This window comes from Pinus tabuliformis, chromosome X (assembly GCF_031772625.1).
Source record: "Pinus tabuliformis cultivar Carrire ecotype Pingquan chromosome X, CPIR1, whole genome shotgun sequence".
NCBI classification, from domain to species: Eukaryota; Viridiplantae; Streptophyta; class Pinopsida; order Pinales; family Pinaceae; genus Pinus; species Pinus tabuliformis.
Window position 1 is genome coordinate 372,212,528 of NC_142308.1, and position 15,045 is coordinate 372,227,572.

The window sequence follows — 15,045 nt, forward strand, 5'->3', positions numbered from 1 at the left end:
GTGTTTATCTGTTTACTTTTGTTATTTATGTTTGCGATATATGTTATAATGGAATAATGCCTTTATGAAATATTGATCTATTGATGCGCGACTCGACGGGATAAGTCTTATTAACTATATGCAATGCATGTTAAGTACTTTCGTGAAGATTATAATACATTCTGTTATGTTTATTAAATACTTAGTATTTCAGCACGAGCTCAGATCTAGGGTATTTTCTGATGCGCATAAGTGGATGACTCATCTGTTAAGGGTCCGCAAAGACTTATCGTAGACCTTCGCAAAGGTCTAGAGATCGTTTAAAGAGAGTTGCAATGCTAGGGCCTAAGGGCTTATAGATCTGCGTGAAGGCAGATCTAGGGCAATAAAAGACATCACTTTGATCTCTGGATGCAGAAACTTGGTTCCAACATCCCCCCATACTATTTCAGGTGATACTTCAGCCTATGCTATGTGATTTGATGCCAAAAGGGCCATTAGTGCAGGGTTTTGTTTGGTGCAATTAACTCTGAACCTAGGTCAGGACCCACTAAGCCAACAGAGAGAAGAGAATCATGCAGGGAAAGAAGAAGCCTACATCAATGAGAATGGTTACAGTTATGCAATCAAAGCGCAATAGCGAGAAAGGGTGTGTATTGTTTGTAGTTCATCTTTCCAGTGACAAATGAAAGGATATTGAGGATGTTGAAGTCTTGAAGGGGTATCCAGTTCTGCATCAGTTTCGGGATGTATTTCCAACAGAGATCTTAGATTTATTGCCTCATAGGGAAGTGGACTTTTTTATTGAGTTAATGCCAGGAGTAGCAAAGCATCAAAGGCATCGTACAGGATGAGCACTCCAGCGTTAGTGGAACTGAAGTTGTAGTTGAAGGAAATGCTTGATAAGGGATACATTAGGCCCAGTGTGTCGCCTTGGGGTGCAATAATGTTGTTTGTGAAGAAGAAGGATGGTACTCTCAGGTTCTGCATTGATTATAGATAGTTGAACAAGGTAGCGATTAAGAACAACTACCCTTTGCCATGGATTGATGACCTGTTTGATCAGTTGAAGGGAGGAGCAGTGTTCTCAAAGATTGATTTGAGATGAAGATATCATCAAGTACGCATCAATAATACTACTTTCCAAACCAAGTATGGGCATTATGAGTTTGTTGTGGTTCCTTTTGGTTTAACTAATGCTCCAGCTACTTTCACGTGTTTGATGAATTAATAGTGTGTTGCATCCTGTTGTAGCGGCTACAACCACCCTCTAAAACTTTGCCTTAGCCTCGTTTTGGAGCCTCCCTTCTAACCTTCATAGCAGCTTGCCTTGCTTCATTAAGTTCACAAGCTTCAGTGTCTTTCTTGCACAAAGGCAGCCTATCGGTCACAACTTGATCCATTCCCCTCAAAGGCTATTCACCCAGACTTGGTCTAGTTGCAGGCTGAGCAGCTTCCCCTTGAAAATTGCGCATTTCTGGAGGGCAACCAGCCTTCCCTCCAGAAATTGTGCAATCCTCTCTGGCAGCCTACTGGGTTCCAGGATTATGCAATCCTACCTACCAACACTCCCAACAGGATTTGCGCAAATTTCCCCAACAAGGCTGCTCAGCTCAGAATTTGTGCAAATCTGGACAACAGTCAACTGCTCTGCCCAAAAATTGAGCAAATCTCTTGGGCAGTTAGCCCAGCTCCCAGCCAGAAATGTGCATTTCCTTCAAGCAGTTGAACAACCTCTTTCCTGTGCAGCTAAGTTGACCGATTCCCTCCGAGACCGAGAAAAACAGACTTGCATGCATAGGCTGCTTCTCCTAAGGCATCATGTAGAGGCATCCCTTGTCTCAAGGATCTATGTTTAGCAGTCGTAGGTTACATGCAAGGATAAATTCTGAAACCTCCCACCAAGTGTTGCTTCCCCTAGATTCGTGGCATGCGGATCACAACCTCTATGTTATCAAAACTCATCAACTGGATGCTGCAAAGCTATTCCTCACATCAACCTTGTATCTCTGACATCCCATATCACATCTAGGAGCAGTCGGCACTTTCAGCTCAACTATTTTGGGGTAAGCCCGCTTCCCATGCTTTGTGCTAAATTTTTGTCGCTTTTTGTGTTTTCGCTTGTGGGAGTACTATTTGCTTGATTACTTTGAACGCTTGATGTCATTTACATGTATTCTAGCTTGTCCTCGCTCTGTTTCAGTTTTCATTTCTATCTCACTGTTGTCGCATGCATGAAACTATTTTGCACAGACGTTGCCCAACCGACAAACTACCTCACCCACATGCATGTTGATCTGTTTGTTGAATCTTTCATTCATGTTTTGTGTGCACTATCGATCACTTCTACCATCACTTAGTGTCACCTTGCATTCACTATCTTATTTTCTTTCAGTTGCCCATCGGCAAGTCAAGCCAACCTTGGCCCAGACTCTGCCTCCACCAAGGCTGCATTGCGCAATCTGGGGAAGGAAGGCTCACCTTCCTCTCCAGATATGTGCATTCCTACCCAACAGTGGCCTCCAAGACTGTTTTACGCATTTCTGGAGGATAGTGGTTGCTTGGCCCAAGAAATTGCGCAAATTTGTCCCTAGGCCAGCAGTCCTTCCCAGCTGGAATTGTGCATTACACAATCCTAGCAGTCAGCAGCCAGACTGGATTGTGCATTGTGTTGGTTCCTATAACAATAGTAGTCATAATTTTGAATGACTAAGGTCAAGCCTTATAATATTATACATACCTTTGCTTTCCGTAAATGTTTTCCATATTAAAATTAAAAAATGTAAAGAGGGTATGTCCTAAAGGAATAATCAAAGGACAAAAAGAATAAGAGAAGGTCAAAAAAATGAAAATATATGAACCCCAAAAACAAAAGAGACCATGAAAGTGTGCAAGTCAAAATGCCACTACTATTTACTTATGCATAATAATGGTTGTGTGCAGCTTGTTATTCATGCCACAATCCATGGTAATCAAACTGAATAATCTTGATTATACCATGCTTTGAATTGTATGTTTATAGTTAGTGAATAAAATCTGACCAAACAGTTTAATCTTGACAGATCATTACATAGGTAGAGAAAATAAAAGGAGCTCATCAGTTTAATCTGAGCCCTTGGATGATATAAGGTTAGAGTTAAATAGTCTACTTTGTAAAAGAAAATGATTGATAAAGGTTTGCTAGCCTAAATGCACCCAAATAAAATGAAGAAAAAATAGTAGGATAAGTAAATGGGCAAGTAGAAGAATGGTTGCAAAAATATCAAGTAATTACACAAAAGCACTTATGTTATGTTTAAATACATCTTTCAAATGTGCATAAGCAGTAAACAAATCAAAGACAATGGTTTACAACTTGGTTTATTTAACATCCCCTCAGTCATCTCACCCCTCTACTTGCTAATTTCCCATAAATAAGTTCTAAGTACTTAAATCCTTTAAGTCAAAGAGGCTCAGAGCATTTCTCTGACTTTTGGTGGGACCGAACCCTTGACTTAATGACTTATGGACACAAGTGCTAGAATCCCCTTCATAAAATCCATTTCCCCTTTATTTCCCTAATAAAACCCCCTTTTCCTATGGTTAAACTCTTTTGCTTAGGAAAAGCAAAAACAACTCCATGTAAATCCCTTTTCACCTAAAAACCCACAAAAAACCTTTTATCCTAAGTATTGAGCATATGCGCACAAATATTACATGTTACATTATGCTTAAGAGATATTACCCACTCCGCTCATTCACTTTATATTAATTTTTAATTTTATTATATAAACCCCAAAATTCCATTATCCCGTATTAATTAACTTCTTTATATAAATAACCCAACCCCTAGTTTAGTTATAAACTATACACTTTACCCCATATCCCGACAAAATTTATTAATCCTAGCATTTAACCTCGCCCGATCGCCTAATCTTGTCATTAAGCAACGCCCAATCTGCTAACCCATGATTAATTCCTAAATTAATCCCAAACCGCTGTGATTAGAAACCTTGGGCCCCCCAAAAGCCTTTGCTTTATCCACCATGCAATTCCCTCACCCGAATCTCGTTCAATCATCACCCCACTCATCCGACGGCCTACAGCCATATCTGTCGAACCCGATCTCCGACCTTTGCATGCCCGATAAGGCGGTGTTCCCCGACCCCACAAATGCTACGTGTCAAATGCTGGAGTACATCGGGTTATTTGCCCCCTCCATAAAAGCGGTGTCTGGAAAAAAAAAAAAACAAAGCAAAAAACAAAAACAAAAACAAAAAACAAAAAACAAAAAAACAAAAAACAAAACAAAAAACAAAAAACAAAAAACAAAAATCAAACAAAAAAAAAATAACAACAACAACAAAAAACAAAACAAAACAAAAACAAAAAACAAAAAACAAAAAAAAACAAAAAACAAAACAAAAAAAAAAACAAAACAAAACAAAAACAAACAAACAAAAAAAAAAAACAAGAAAAAACAAAAACAAAAACAAAATATTGCCCCCTCCATAAAAGCGGTGTCTAAAAAAAAAAAAACAAAAAAAACAAAAAACAAAAAACAAAAAAAAAAAAACAAAAAGAAAACAAAAAACAAAAAACAAAAACAAAAACCGCCAACTATTCGTTCATACATGAACCCGTCAAAAATAATTGGTTTTTTTATATAAGGCCGCAAAGCCCTCTTTTCGCCCTTTTCACTTATTTTTCTCTGTAAACTCTGAAAACCTTTGCGACTCCTGCAAACGCCAAACTTGCCCACAAAGTTCCAAATTCGCTCTAGAACATGCTGCAGACAACCCAACTGACCTCTCAATCTGTACCAAAACCATACAAACCTCTGCAGTTGCCGCAACCATCGACTTGAAGCCAATTCGCCCAAGTCCAGGTATTTCACTATAGAATACCACTCCCCTTTCAAATTTGGAAACGTTCGGCCTCTCAAGTATTTTCATTGAGTAAAATTAATAGAAAAATACTTTAAATTTAAAAAAACCTGTAGCCAAACCTTCCGAAAGTTTCCAATTTTCATTCAAAATCTTTGAATAAAACCCCAGAGCCTAATTTAAATCCACAAGAACTAAATTATGGATGCCCCTGTTGCCTTGGGCGTTAGACCTATCACAACTCCCTATTTGGACCTTGACCACCTTCCCTTGGCTAACAGGGACTTCCAAATTAATAATACATCTACCCAGGGCCTCCTGCTTAAAATCCATTGTCTAAGTAGGGATAGATACCTCAACCATGCTAATGATATTGACCTTTGGGAGTCAAATTTTCCTAAATACCAGTTCCCCCAAGTACATATCTTCCCAGAAGTTGTCCATATGTGCCATGCATGCTACATCCCTAGCCATAAAGCCATAATGTCTCATGACCAAAAGGTGTTGTTTACTATCGCAGCTGAATCCATTAATGAAATGTTGCAACTCAAACCAGGACCAAACCTGACCCCACTCACAATTGGAGACTTGTTAGACCAATATTCAAAGTTAAGTCCCTCTAGACTGGCCCAATTATTCCAAGATTTCATTATTGAAGAGCAGCACATTCCTAAAATCCCCCCCCCAATATGTTTATGCCATGTTCTCTGAAAGGGGAAAACAAATCATCCCCATGATATCATGTGCCCTAGGCTGCTCCAGTGATGAATTTGTTGATGAACTTGTCCTAGATTTCATGTCAATTTATACCCCAGGACAGCCTCCTGTTGTTTTGTGCAATTTTGCTGAGTTCATAGCTGATAGAATGCATGAGCAGTTTACTAGAATGAGCAATGAGAGAGTATTCAAATACTCATCTGTATTATACCACCTATTTTTGTATTATTAGTCAGACAGGTTTCCTTTCACTCTCCAGAAGCTGGATACCAAAAGCCAGCCCAGGTCTGTCATTTTTTGGACCCCACTGTTCCATAAGTATGAGTCATCATATACCTATTCAGATTTCATAGATTCTTTTGTTCATCCAATCATGACTATGCTGAAAGGAAGCCCTCCACCCAGGATAAGTCCAAAGATCAAATGGGTCCTTCGGTTGTCTAAACAAAGAAAAGTGGGAGATTGGTACCTTTACCAAAACCACACAGAGATAAGGATTTATGGTTGCCATCTTGCACCATATAAACTACCCAAATACCTCCCCATGCGGTTATTTGCTCTAGATTACTATAGGGAAATAATGAACTCTTATGAGATAAATTTTGTCTTGACCAAGAAAAGATCACAATTCAAAGTAAAAAACTAGTTAGGCCCCTTCATTTGCAATTCTAGAGAGGCAGGGAAGGAAGTAGACCAGATTTTGTAGCAAATGAAGTTCCAACAGAGTTTTATGTGGAGGTATGACCCTCAAGAATTTATGACTAGATTGAGAAAGAAGGCCAAGTTGGGACCTTATATTCACCATCCCATACCAGAAATAGAAAGATATGCAAATCAATCTGAGTGGGTGGAAAACACTCTTGTAGACAGAGACAGTACAAAGGTAGATGTATAGAATGCCTTATGTGACTTAGAAAGACAGTTTGATGAGAGCTTGTTTCTGCAGGTACCTGAACAGCAAGAGCCACCCATGAGCACCCCTCCTATCATGCAGACTCCTCAGAATGAGGAAAAGAACCCCAAAAGGACTAGGGAGGAACCCTCAAGTTCAGGAATGGGCACATCACATGTACAGTATGAGGCTAGTCAGAGCAAAAGGCCTAGGCTAAATCCTGTTACAGAGCAGGAAGACACAAAAGGCTCAGTAGAAATAAATGATACCAAGCTAAACATAAGTAAAGGCACAGCTCTATCTGAAGAAACACAGGGGCCCTCCATATCACAAACTCAGATGTTGGAAAGGCAGCTAAGTGTGGAAGTGTCTTCATTCAATAGGCTTGCTGACAAGGACCAAGACATAAAGGATAGATATAAAGAGATCAAGATGAGAAATGAGAAGCTCAAAGCTCAAATATATGCTCAATATCTAAAAATCACTCCCATAAATCAAACAAGGCTGATGTTAACTTTTGACATCAAGGAGGGAAAGCTTCAAATGTCCTTTATCAAACCTACAGCACAGCAGCCCAAGACATCATCAGACTTCAAGAGGGTTGACTTTGAAGTATTGGCAAGGGATATTCATCCCATAGACCAAATAGAACTGCATAAACAGGCTGGAGAGATGATATACTCCACCCTTACAGGTAAAGCCATAATTTCCCATCAGCGACAAAACTCATGGAATAATATCTCAGCACAGTTTCAGTTGGAGAAGGCCTCCTCACAGGCCAAGGATACCAGGATTAAGTCTTTGGAAGACTTAGTTATTGAGTTGGGACATGATCCCAAAGATATTAAAGCTACAGAGCAGCTCATAAAGAAGAAAAACGATGATATTGTTGCACTTAAGAAGCAATTAAAAATACCCCAGCTGCAACATCCTCAAACACTTGAAGTTTTGGAGACCCAACACAAGCATGAGGAGTTGATGGACTTGGTCCTACAACTCAATGATCAACTAAGGGAGACAGAGAAAGAATTGGATAGCTTGATCCAATTAAAACAAACTGACATAGCCACAACTTCCACAAATGTCATCCCTACAATATCTACAGCAGTCCCTTCCACACTAGCAACTTCACTAGCACCTACAGCTCCACCTGCCACAACATTGCCAGTCACAACAGAGTCTACAACAGTAGGTACATCAGGAGAAGAGGCAGACAAATTAATCAGAGCCATGAATGAAATGTCAATCCAGGCTATAGAAATGAACAAACTAAGAGAAAAGGTGGCAAGTTTAGAAACTGACTACAAACTTGCCCAAATTATGCAAAAGGAAGAGGCACAAAAGGCCAATAGAATGAGTGAAAGAGTCAAAGCTATGGAGAAATACCTAACATTGGAGAAACCCCTTGGGCAAGCCAAGGAACTGTTATGGGCCAATATCATTGACTCTGTCAAGGATATTTGGCCATCTATTCAAGTTATTTTTGAGCAAACAAAATTGATAAAGATAGCTACAGAAGCTATCCAAAAGGTCAAGGAGGAATTGGGTGACATGCCTGAGGATGCCAATAGACTCATCCACTTCCTTAACAGCAAAAACAGGTATGAGCTTCATGAGCTAGATATGGAAGACAGAACTGAAACCATCTTGGAAATAAGGAAGGTCCTTTCCAAGAGAAACCTGATGCTAAACTTGGAAGAAAAGTGCCAGAACATGCAGGTAGCCATTGATAAATTCATGGCTAAGTTCCAAATTTTAAGGGAGAAAGGATTGCCTAGTCCATTGGTCATTAATGACAAACTTATGACACAGCAGGACTATGATAAGAGACTCAGGCAGTTAGCTAAAGAACAAGTTATAACTTCAGCAATAAAAGCACTGCCAACAAGAGAAATTTTGTAGAAATTTTGAATAATAAACACTTATTCACAGAGATTATCCCGATTATAAACTATTGCGGAATACATGCACAATACATAATCTCCTCTACGTTGATCATCAATTTAGTAGCATCAAAAACAATGAAACATCAATAGCATGCACACATTAACACAGTATGTAACCCGGGGAAAGCTTACAGCTGAAAACCCCGCACTATCTATATATTAATGATTGAGAACATGTAACAATACATAGTACAATACTCCTCACAAGTATCTCCACCTGTTACACACAATACAGCTCAGATATGATCTCCAAATCTCCTCCGCTGCTTGCTTGCCTCCACTGCACAATCCTGCAAGAGAATGAATGATGAATGGCTGATCCAAACTCCTATTTACCTTGTGAAAATCACTCACACTGGAAATCACGTGAGCACAGGCTATAATACTGGGCATATGTTGTGCAATTATCATGGGCATACTCAATACATTGCTTGTGCAAGATCTCATGCACAACTATAGTCACAACTGATAGCAATCTCAACCTCTAACACCTGTCTCCACTGAACTGTACATGCACTAAGTTAACTGATGTATTCCTCAGTTGCATTATGAGTTAATAATTAGTGAACTAATTAATAACTAATTCACACAACTCATCACTTAGTCTATTGGACAGTTAGACTAAATACAACTAGTTCAACTAAGTCAAACTGAACACAACTCCATTAACTACTCATTCAACTCCACGGAACTCAACCACATGAGTTCTAACTGATGTCCTGCATGCAATAGCTCAACTGACCCACAGAGAAAGCGTATTTCCTTCTGACAACTGCATGTTCCACATCTGTAGCTCAAACTGAAGTGCTCCAAGAGGATAAGATAAAGTTTATAGTCTAAATATTATTATGAGACAATAATATTTGACTTTTCTATTTTTGACTAGCAGTCTAAAAATAGACTCTGATCACTCCTGCTGTGATCCAAAAATAGAAGTCCATCTATTTTTCCCAACATGACCAATCATCCATAAACAGTAAACTGCAACTCATAGACCGTGATCCATATTTCTAAAAATAGACATAGTCTAAAAATAGACTTTGCGCCAAAACTTGCCTGCGGGACCACTTAGTGAAGGCGACTCCTTTCCACTAAGCTCCATCATCTTGTTGCATTCTCAACAAGCATTTCTTGTTGCACACTTTTGAACACTCCCTCTCAACAAGAAAGGCTTCCTCTCAAACCCAATCATGTAACTCTGGAATGTTTTGCATGCAACACATCTGCCCGGTCCACTTTGCTCCAACAACACTTGGAACAAAAACACTCCCAACTAACCACTCTGTTGGGTTGGGAACATACTCTGATGCTGAAGCTCTACCTGCTGCTGACAAGTGCTCCCTCTCTAACATCTGCGCTACTGCAACATCTCCATGCATCTCGCACCATTGCACACCTCTCTGTGCCACCTAGCACTGTGCAAAACACTTGTGCCTCTCGCATTGCTGCAGCCTGCATGCTATGCGCTGTCCTAGGATTCCCTGCACTGTCGCTCTCTCTGCCACTCCATCCGCATCTGTCTCTACCCATCAGTCAGTTCCTGGTACTCCACATCGGGGCTCCCGTAGCAAGGTCTCATCCAAGAGGTTGGGTACCTCAAGGATCCTGCCCCTCCTCCTTGGGACGATCAATCCACATCACCCCACCTCCTACCTGGAGGTATGGCTGCATGTGATCCCTCAGCCCACCTGGCTCGAAGTTTCTCCCTACTGGAGGTCTCTGCATGAGTAGATGTCTCTACTCGATCTCCTCTCAGCTTCCCTTGTTGTGGCTGCTCCACAACCTCCTGAAGCTGCTGCAACAATCGTGGCTCCTCCACAATCGTCTGAGACTTCTTCTGGCTCTGCATGTTGAGAGGTAATATAGGCTCCCTCTCAACCACCAAGTCTCCATCAGTTGCCTTGCTGCTCAAGGCTTTGCATGCATCTTTAACCTCAAGAGCATACAAGTTCTTGACCCGTGAACCAATCTGCTTCACCTGTCTAGTGATGATGTGTCTAAGGAAAACCTTTCCCTTACTGAAGACTACATCATAGCCTTTGTCTTCCAGCATCGTGATCGACACCAAATTTCTCTTCAGTCCTGGTACATACTTGACATCGGTCAAGGTAAGGCGAGCTCCATGCTCCCTATGAAAAATAATGTGCCTATACCTGAGACACTATACTTCTCATCATTACCCATCGCTATGAGTATCTAGAGATCTTTCTCCTCCAAAGTACTGAACACACTTTTGTCACCGGTCATGTGGAAAGAAGCTCCACTGTCAAGAAACCAACCACTTCCCACCATGGATGAAACCATGCATGCGAAGAGTGTGAAATCCAACTCGAACTGTGAAGCAAGTGCCTCACCTTCAGATCCTTCCCCAGATCCCTTCTTGGACTTCTTCTTTGGGCAATTAGTAGCATAATGGCCCAACTCATGACAACGAAAGCATCTCACCTTCGACTTGTCAACCTTCTTCCCATCATTGGAAGAACTGGATTCGGAAAGAGAACCCTTCTCCTTCCCCTTCTTCACCTTACTCGCTAAGGCACAGTTCTCCTCATCATGCATGGATGAAGAACTGTCTCTGGTGCTCCGTCTGATCTCCTCTTGCACAAGATCCGACCAAAGTCTCTCCCATCCTGGCAATTTCTCCCGACCATTGACAGAGTCCTGATAGGAATGCCAACTCTTCGGAAGACCAAGGAGAGCCAAGCTCACCAAGTCCTCATCATCAACAGTCACCCCCACACTTCCCAGCTCATCCCGGCACTGGGTGAACTTCGTGAGATATCTGGGCATACTGTCTCCATTCTCACACTTAGATGTTTCTGACTTTATCCTTGAGCGCCATTCCACCAGCTCAAAACTCAACCGCTTTTGATCTAAAATTCGTGAGAACAAAGTATTTCTTGTACAGAGATCGATTGTATGGGCATTCACCGGATATCTCACCTTCCAAAAGAAGGATGAAACCAGAGGCTACCTGGTCCAATTACAGACTCTGCCTGAAGAAATAAAATGTAAACACTTTCTGAATAATAGATTTGATGATTAATCCTCGCTTTGATATCTTGTAGAACTTTTTCTACAAATCAACCAGCTCCAATACCATGTAGAAATTTTGAATAATAAACACTTATTCACAGAGATTATCCCGATTATACACTATTGCGGAATACATGCACAATACATAATCTCCTCTATGTTGATCATCAATTTAGCAGCATCAAAAACAATGAAACATCAATAGCATGCACACATTAACACAATATGTAACCCGGGGAAAGCTTACAGCTGAAAACCCCACACTATCTATATATTAATGATTGAGAACATGTAACAATACATAGTACAATACTCCTCACAAGTATCTCCACCTGTTACACACAATACAGCTCAGATCTGATCTCCAAATCTCCTCCGCTGCTTGCCTACCTCCACTACACAATCCTGCAAGAGAATGAATGATGAATGGCTGATCCAAACTCCTATTTACCTTGTGAAAATCACTCACACTGGAAATCACATGAGCACAGGCTATAATACTGGGCATATGTTGTGCAATTATCATGGGCATACTCAATACATTTCTTGTGCAAGATCTCATGCACAACTATAGTCACAACTGATAGCAATCTCAACCTCTAACACCTGTCTCCACTGAACTGTACATGCACTGAGTTAACTGATGTATTCTTCAGTTGCATTATGAGTTAATAATTAGTGAATTAATTAATAACTAATTCACACAACTCATCACTTAGTCTATTGGCTAGTTAGACTAAATACAACTAGTTCAACTAAGTCAAACTGAACACAACTCCATTAACTGCTCATTCAACTCCACGGAACTCAACCACATGAGTTCTAACTGATGTCCTGCATGCAATAGCTCAACTAACCCACAAAGAAAGTGTATTTCCTTCTGACAGCTGCATGTGCCACATCTGTAGCTCAAACTGAAGTGCTCCAAGAGGATAAGATAAAGTTTATAGTCTAAATATTATTATGAGACAATAATATTTGACTTTTCTATTTTTGACTAGCAGTCTAAAAATAGACTCTGATCACTCCTGCTGTGATCCAAAAATAGAAGTCCATCTATTTTCCCAACATGACCAATCATCCATAAACAACAAACTGCAACTCATAGACCATGATCCATATGTCTAAAAATAGACATAGTCTAAAAATAGACTTTGCGTCAAAACTTGCCTGCGGGACCACTTAGTGAAGGCGACTCCTTTCCACTAAGCTCCATCATCTTGTTGCATTCTCAACAAGAATTTCTTGTTGCACACTTTTCAACACTCCCTCTCAACAAGAAAGGCTTCCTCTCAAACCCGATCCTGTAACTCTGGAATGTTCTGCATGCAACACATCTGCCCGGTCCACTTTGCTCCAACAACACTTGGAACAAAAACACTCCCAATTGACCACTCTGTTGAGCTAGGAAGATACTCTGATGTTGAAGCTCTACCTGATGCTGACAAGTTCTCCCTCTCTGACATCTGCGCTACTGTAACATCTCCATGCATCTCGCACCATTGCACACCTCTCTGTGCCACCTAGCACTGTGCAAAACACTTGTGCCTCTCGCATTGCTGCAGCATGCATGTTATGCGTTGTCCTAGGATTCCCTGCACTGTCGCTCTCTCTACCACTCCATCTGCATCTCTCTCTACCCATCAGTCAGTTCCTGGTACTCCACATCGGGGCTCCCGTAGCAAGGTCTCATCCAAGAGGTTGGGTACCTCAAGGATCCTGCCCCTCCTCCTTGGGACGATCAATCCACATCACCCCACCTCCTACCTGGAGGTATGGCTGCATGTGATCCCTCAACCCACCTGGCTCGAATTTTCCCCCTACTGGAGGTCTCTGCATGAGTAGATGTCTCTACTCGATCTGCTCTCAGCTTCCCTTGTTGTGGCTGCTCCACAACCTCCTGAAGCTGCTGCACCAATCGTGGCTCCTCCACAATCGTCTGAGACTTCTTCTGGCTCTGCATGTTGAGAGGTAATATACGCTCCCTCTCAACCACCAAGTCTCCATCAGTTGCCTTGCTGCTCAAGGCTTTGCATGCATCTTGAACCTCAAGAGCATACATGTTCTTGACCCGTGAACCAATCTGCTTCACCTGTCTAGTGATGATGTGTCTAAGGAAAACCTTTCCCTTACTAAAGACTACATCATAGCCTTTGTCTTCCAGCATCGTGATCGACACCAAGTTTCTCTTCAGTCCTAGTACATACTTGACATCAGTCAAGGTAAGGTGAGCTCCATGCTCCCTCTGAAAAATAACATGCCTATATCTGAGACACTATACTTCTCATCATTACCCATCACCATGAGTATCTGGAGATCTTTCTCCTCCAAAGTACTGAACACAATTTTGTCACCGGTCATGTGGAAAGAAGCTCCACTGTCAAGAAACCAACCACTTCCCACCATGGATGAAACCATGCATGCGAAGAGTGTGAAATCCAACTCGAACTGTGAAGCAAGTGCCTCACCTTCAGATCCTTCCCCAGATCCCTTCTTGGACTTCTTCTTTGGGCAATTAGTAGCATAATGGCCCAACTCATGACAACGAAAGCATCTCACCTTCGACTTGTCAACCTTCTTCCCATCATTGGAAGAATTGGATTCAGAAAGAGAACACTTCTCCTTCCCCTTCTTCACCTTACTCGCTAAGGCACAGTTCTCCTCATCATGCATGGATGAAGAACTGTCTCTGGTGCTCCGTCTGATCTCCTCTTGCACAAGATCCGACCAAAGTCTCTCCCATCCTAGCAATTTCTCTCGACTATTGACAGAGTCCTGATAGGAATGCCAACTCTTCGAAAGACCAAGGAGAGCCAAGCTCACCAAGTCCTCATCATCAACAGTCACCCCCACACTTCCCAGCTCATCCTGGCACTGGGTGAACTTCGTGAGATACCTGGGCATACTGTCTCCATTCTCACACTTAGATGTTTCTGACTTTATCCTTGAGCGCCATTCCACCAGCTCAAAACTCAACCGCTTCTGATCTAAAATTCGTGAGAACAAAATATTTCTTGTACAGAGATCAACTGTATGGGCATTCACCAGATATTTCACCTTCCAAAAGAAGGATGAATCCAGAGGCTACCTGGCCCGATTACAGACTCTGCCTAAAGAATAAAATGTAAACACTTTTTGAATAATAGATTTGATGATCAATCCTCGCTTTGATATCCTATAGAACTTTTTCTACAAATCAACCAGCTCCAATACCATATAGAAATTTTGAATAATAAACACTTATTCACAGAGATTATCCCAATTATACACTATTGCGGAATACATGCACAATACATAATCTCCTCTACGTTGATCATCAATTTAGCAGCATCAAAAACAATGAAACATCAATAGCATGCACACATTAACACAGTATGTAACCTGGGGAAAGCTTACAGCTGAAAACCCCACACTATATGTATATTAATGATTGAGAACATGTAAAAATACATAGTACAATACTCCTCACAAGTATCTCCACCTGTTACACACAATACAGCTCAGATCTGATCTCCAAATCTCCTCTGCTGCTTGTCTGCCTCCACTGCACAATCCTGCAAGAGAATGAATGATGAATGGCTGATCCAAACTCCTATTTAGCTTGTGAAAA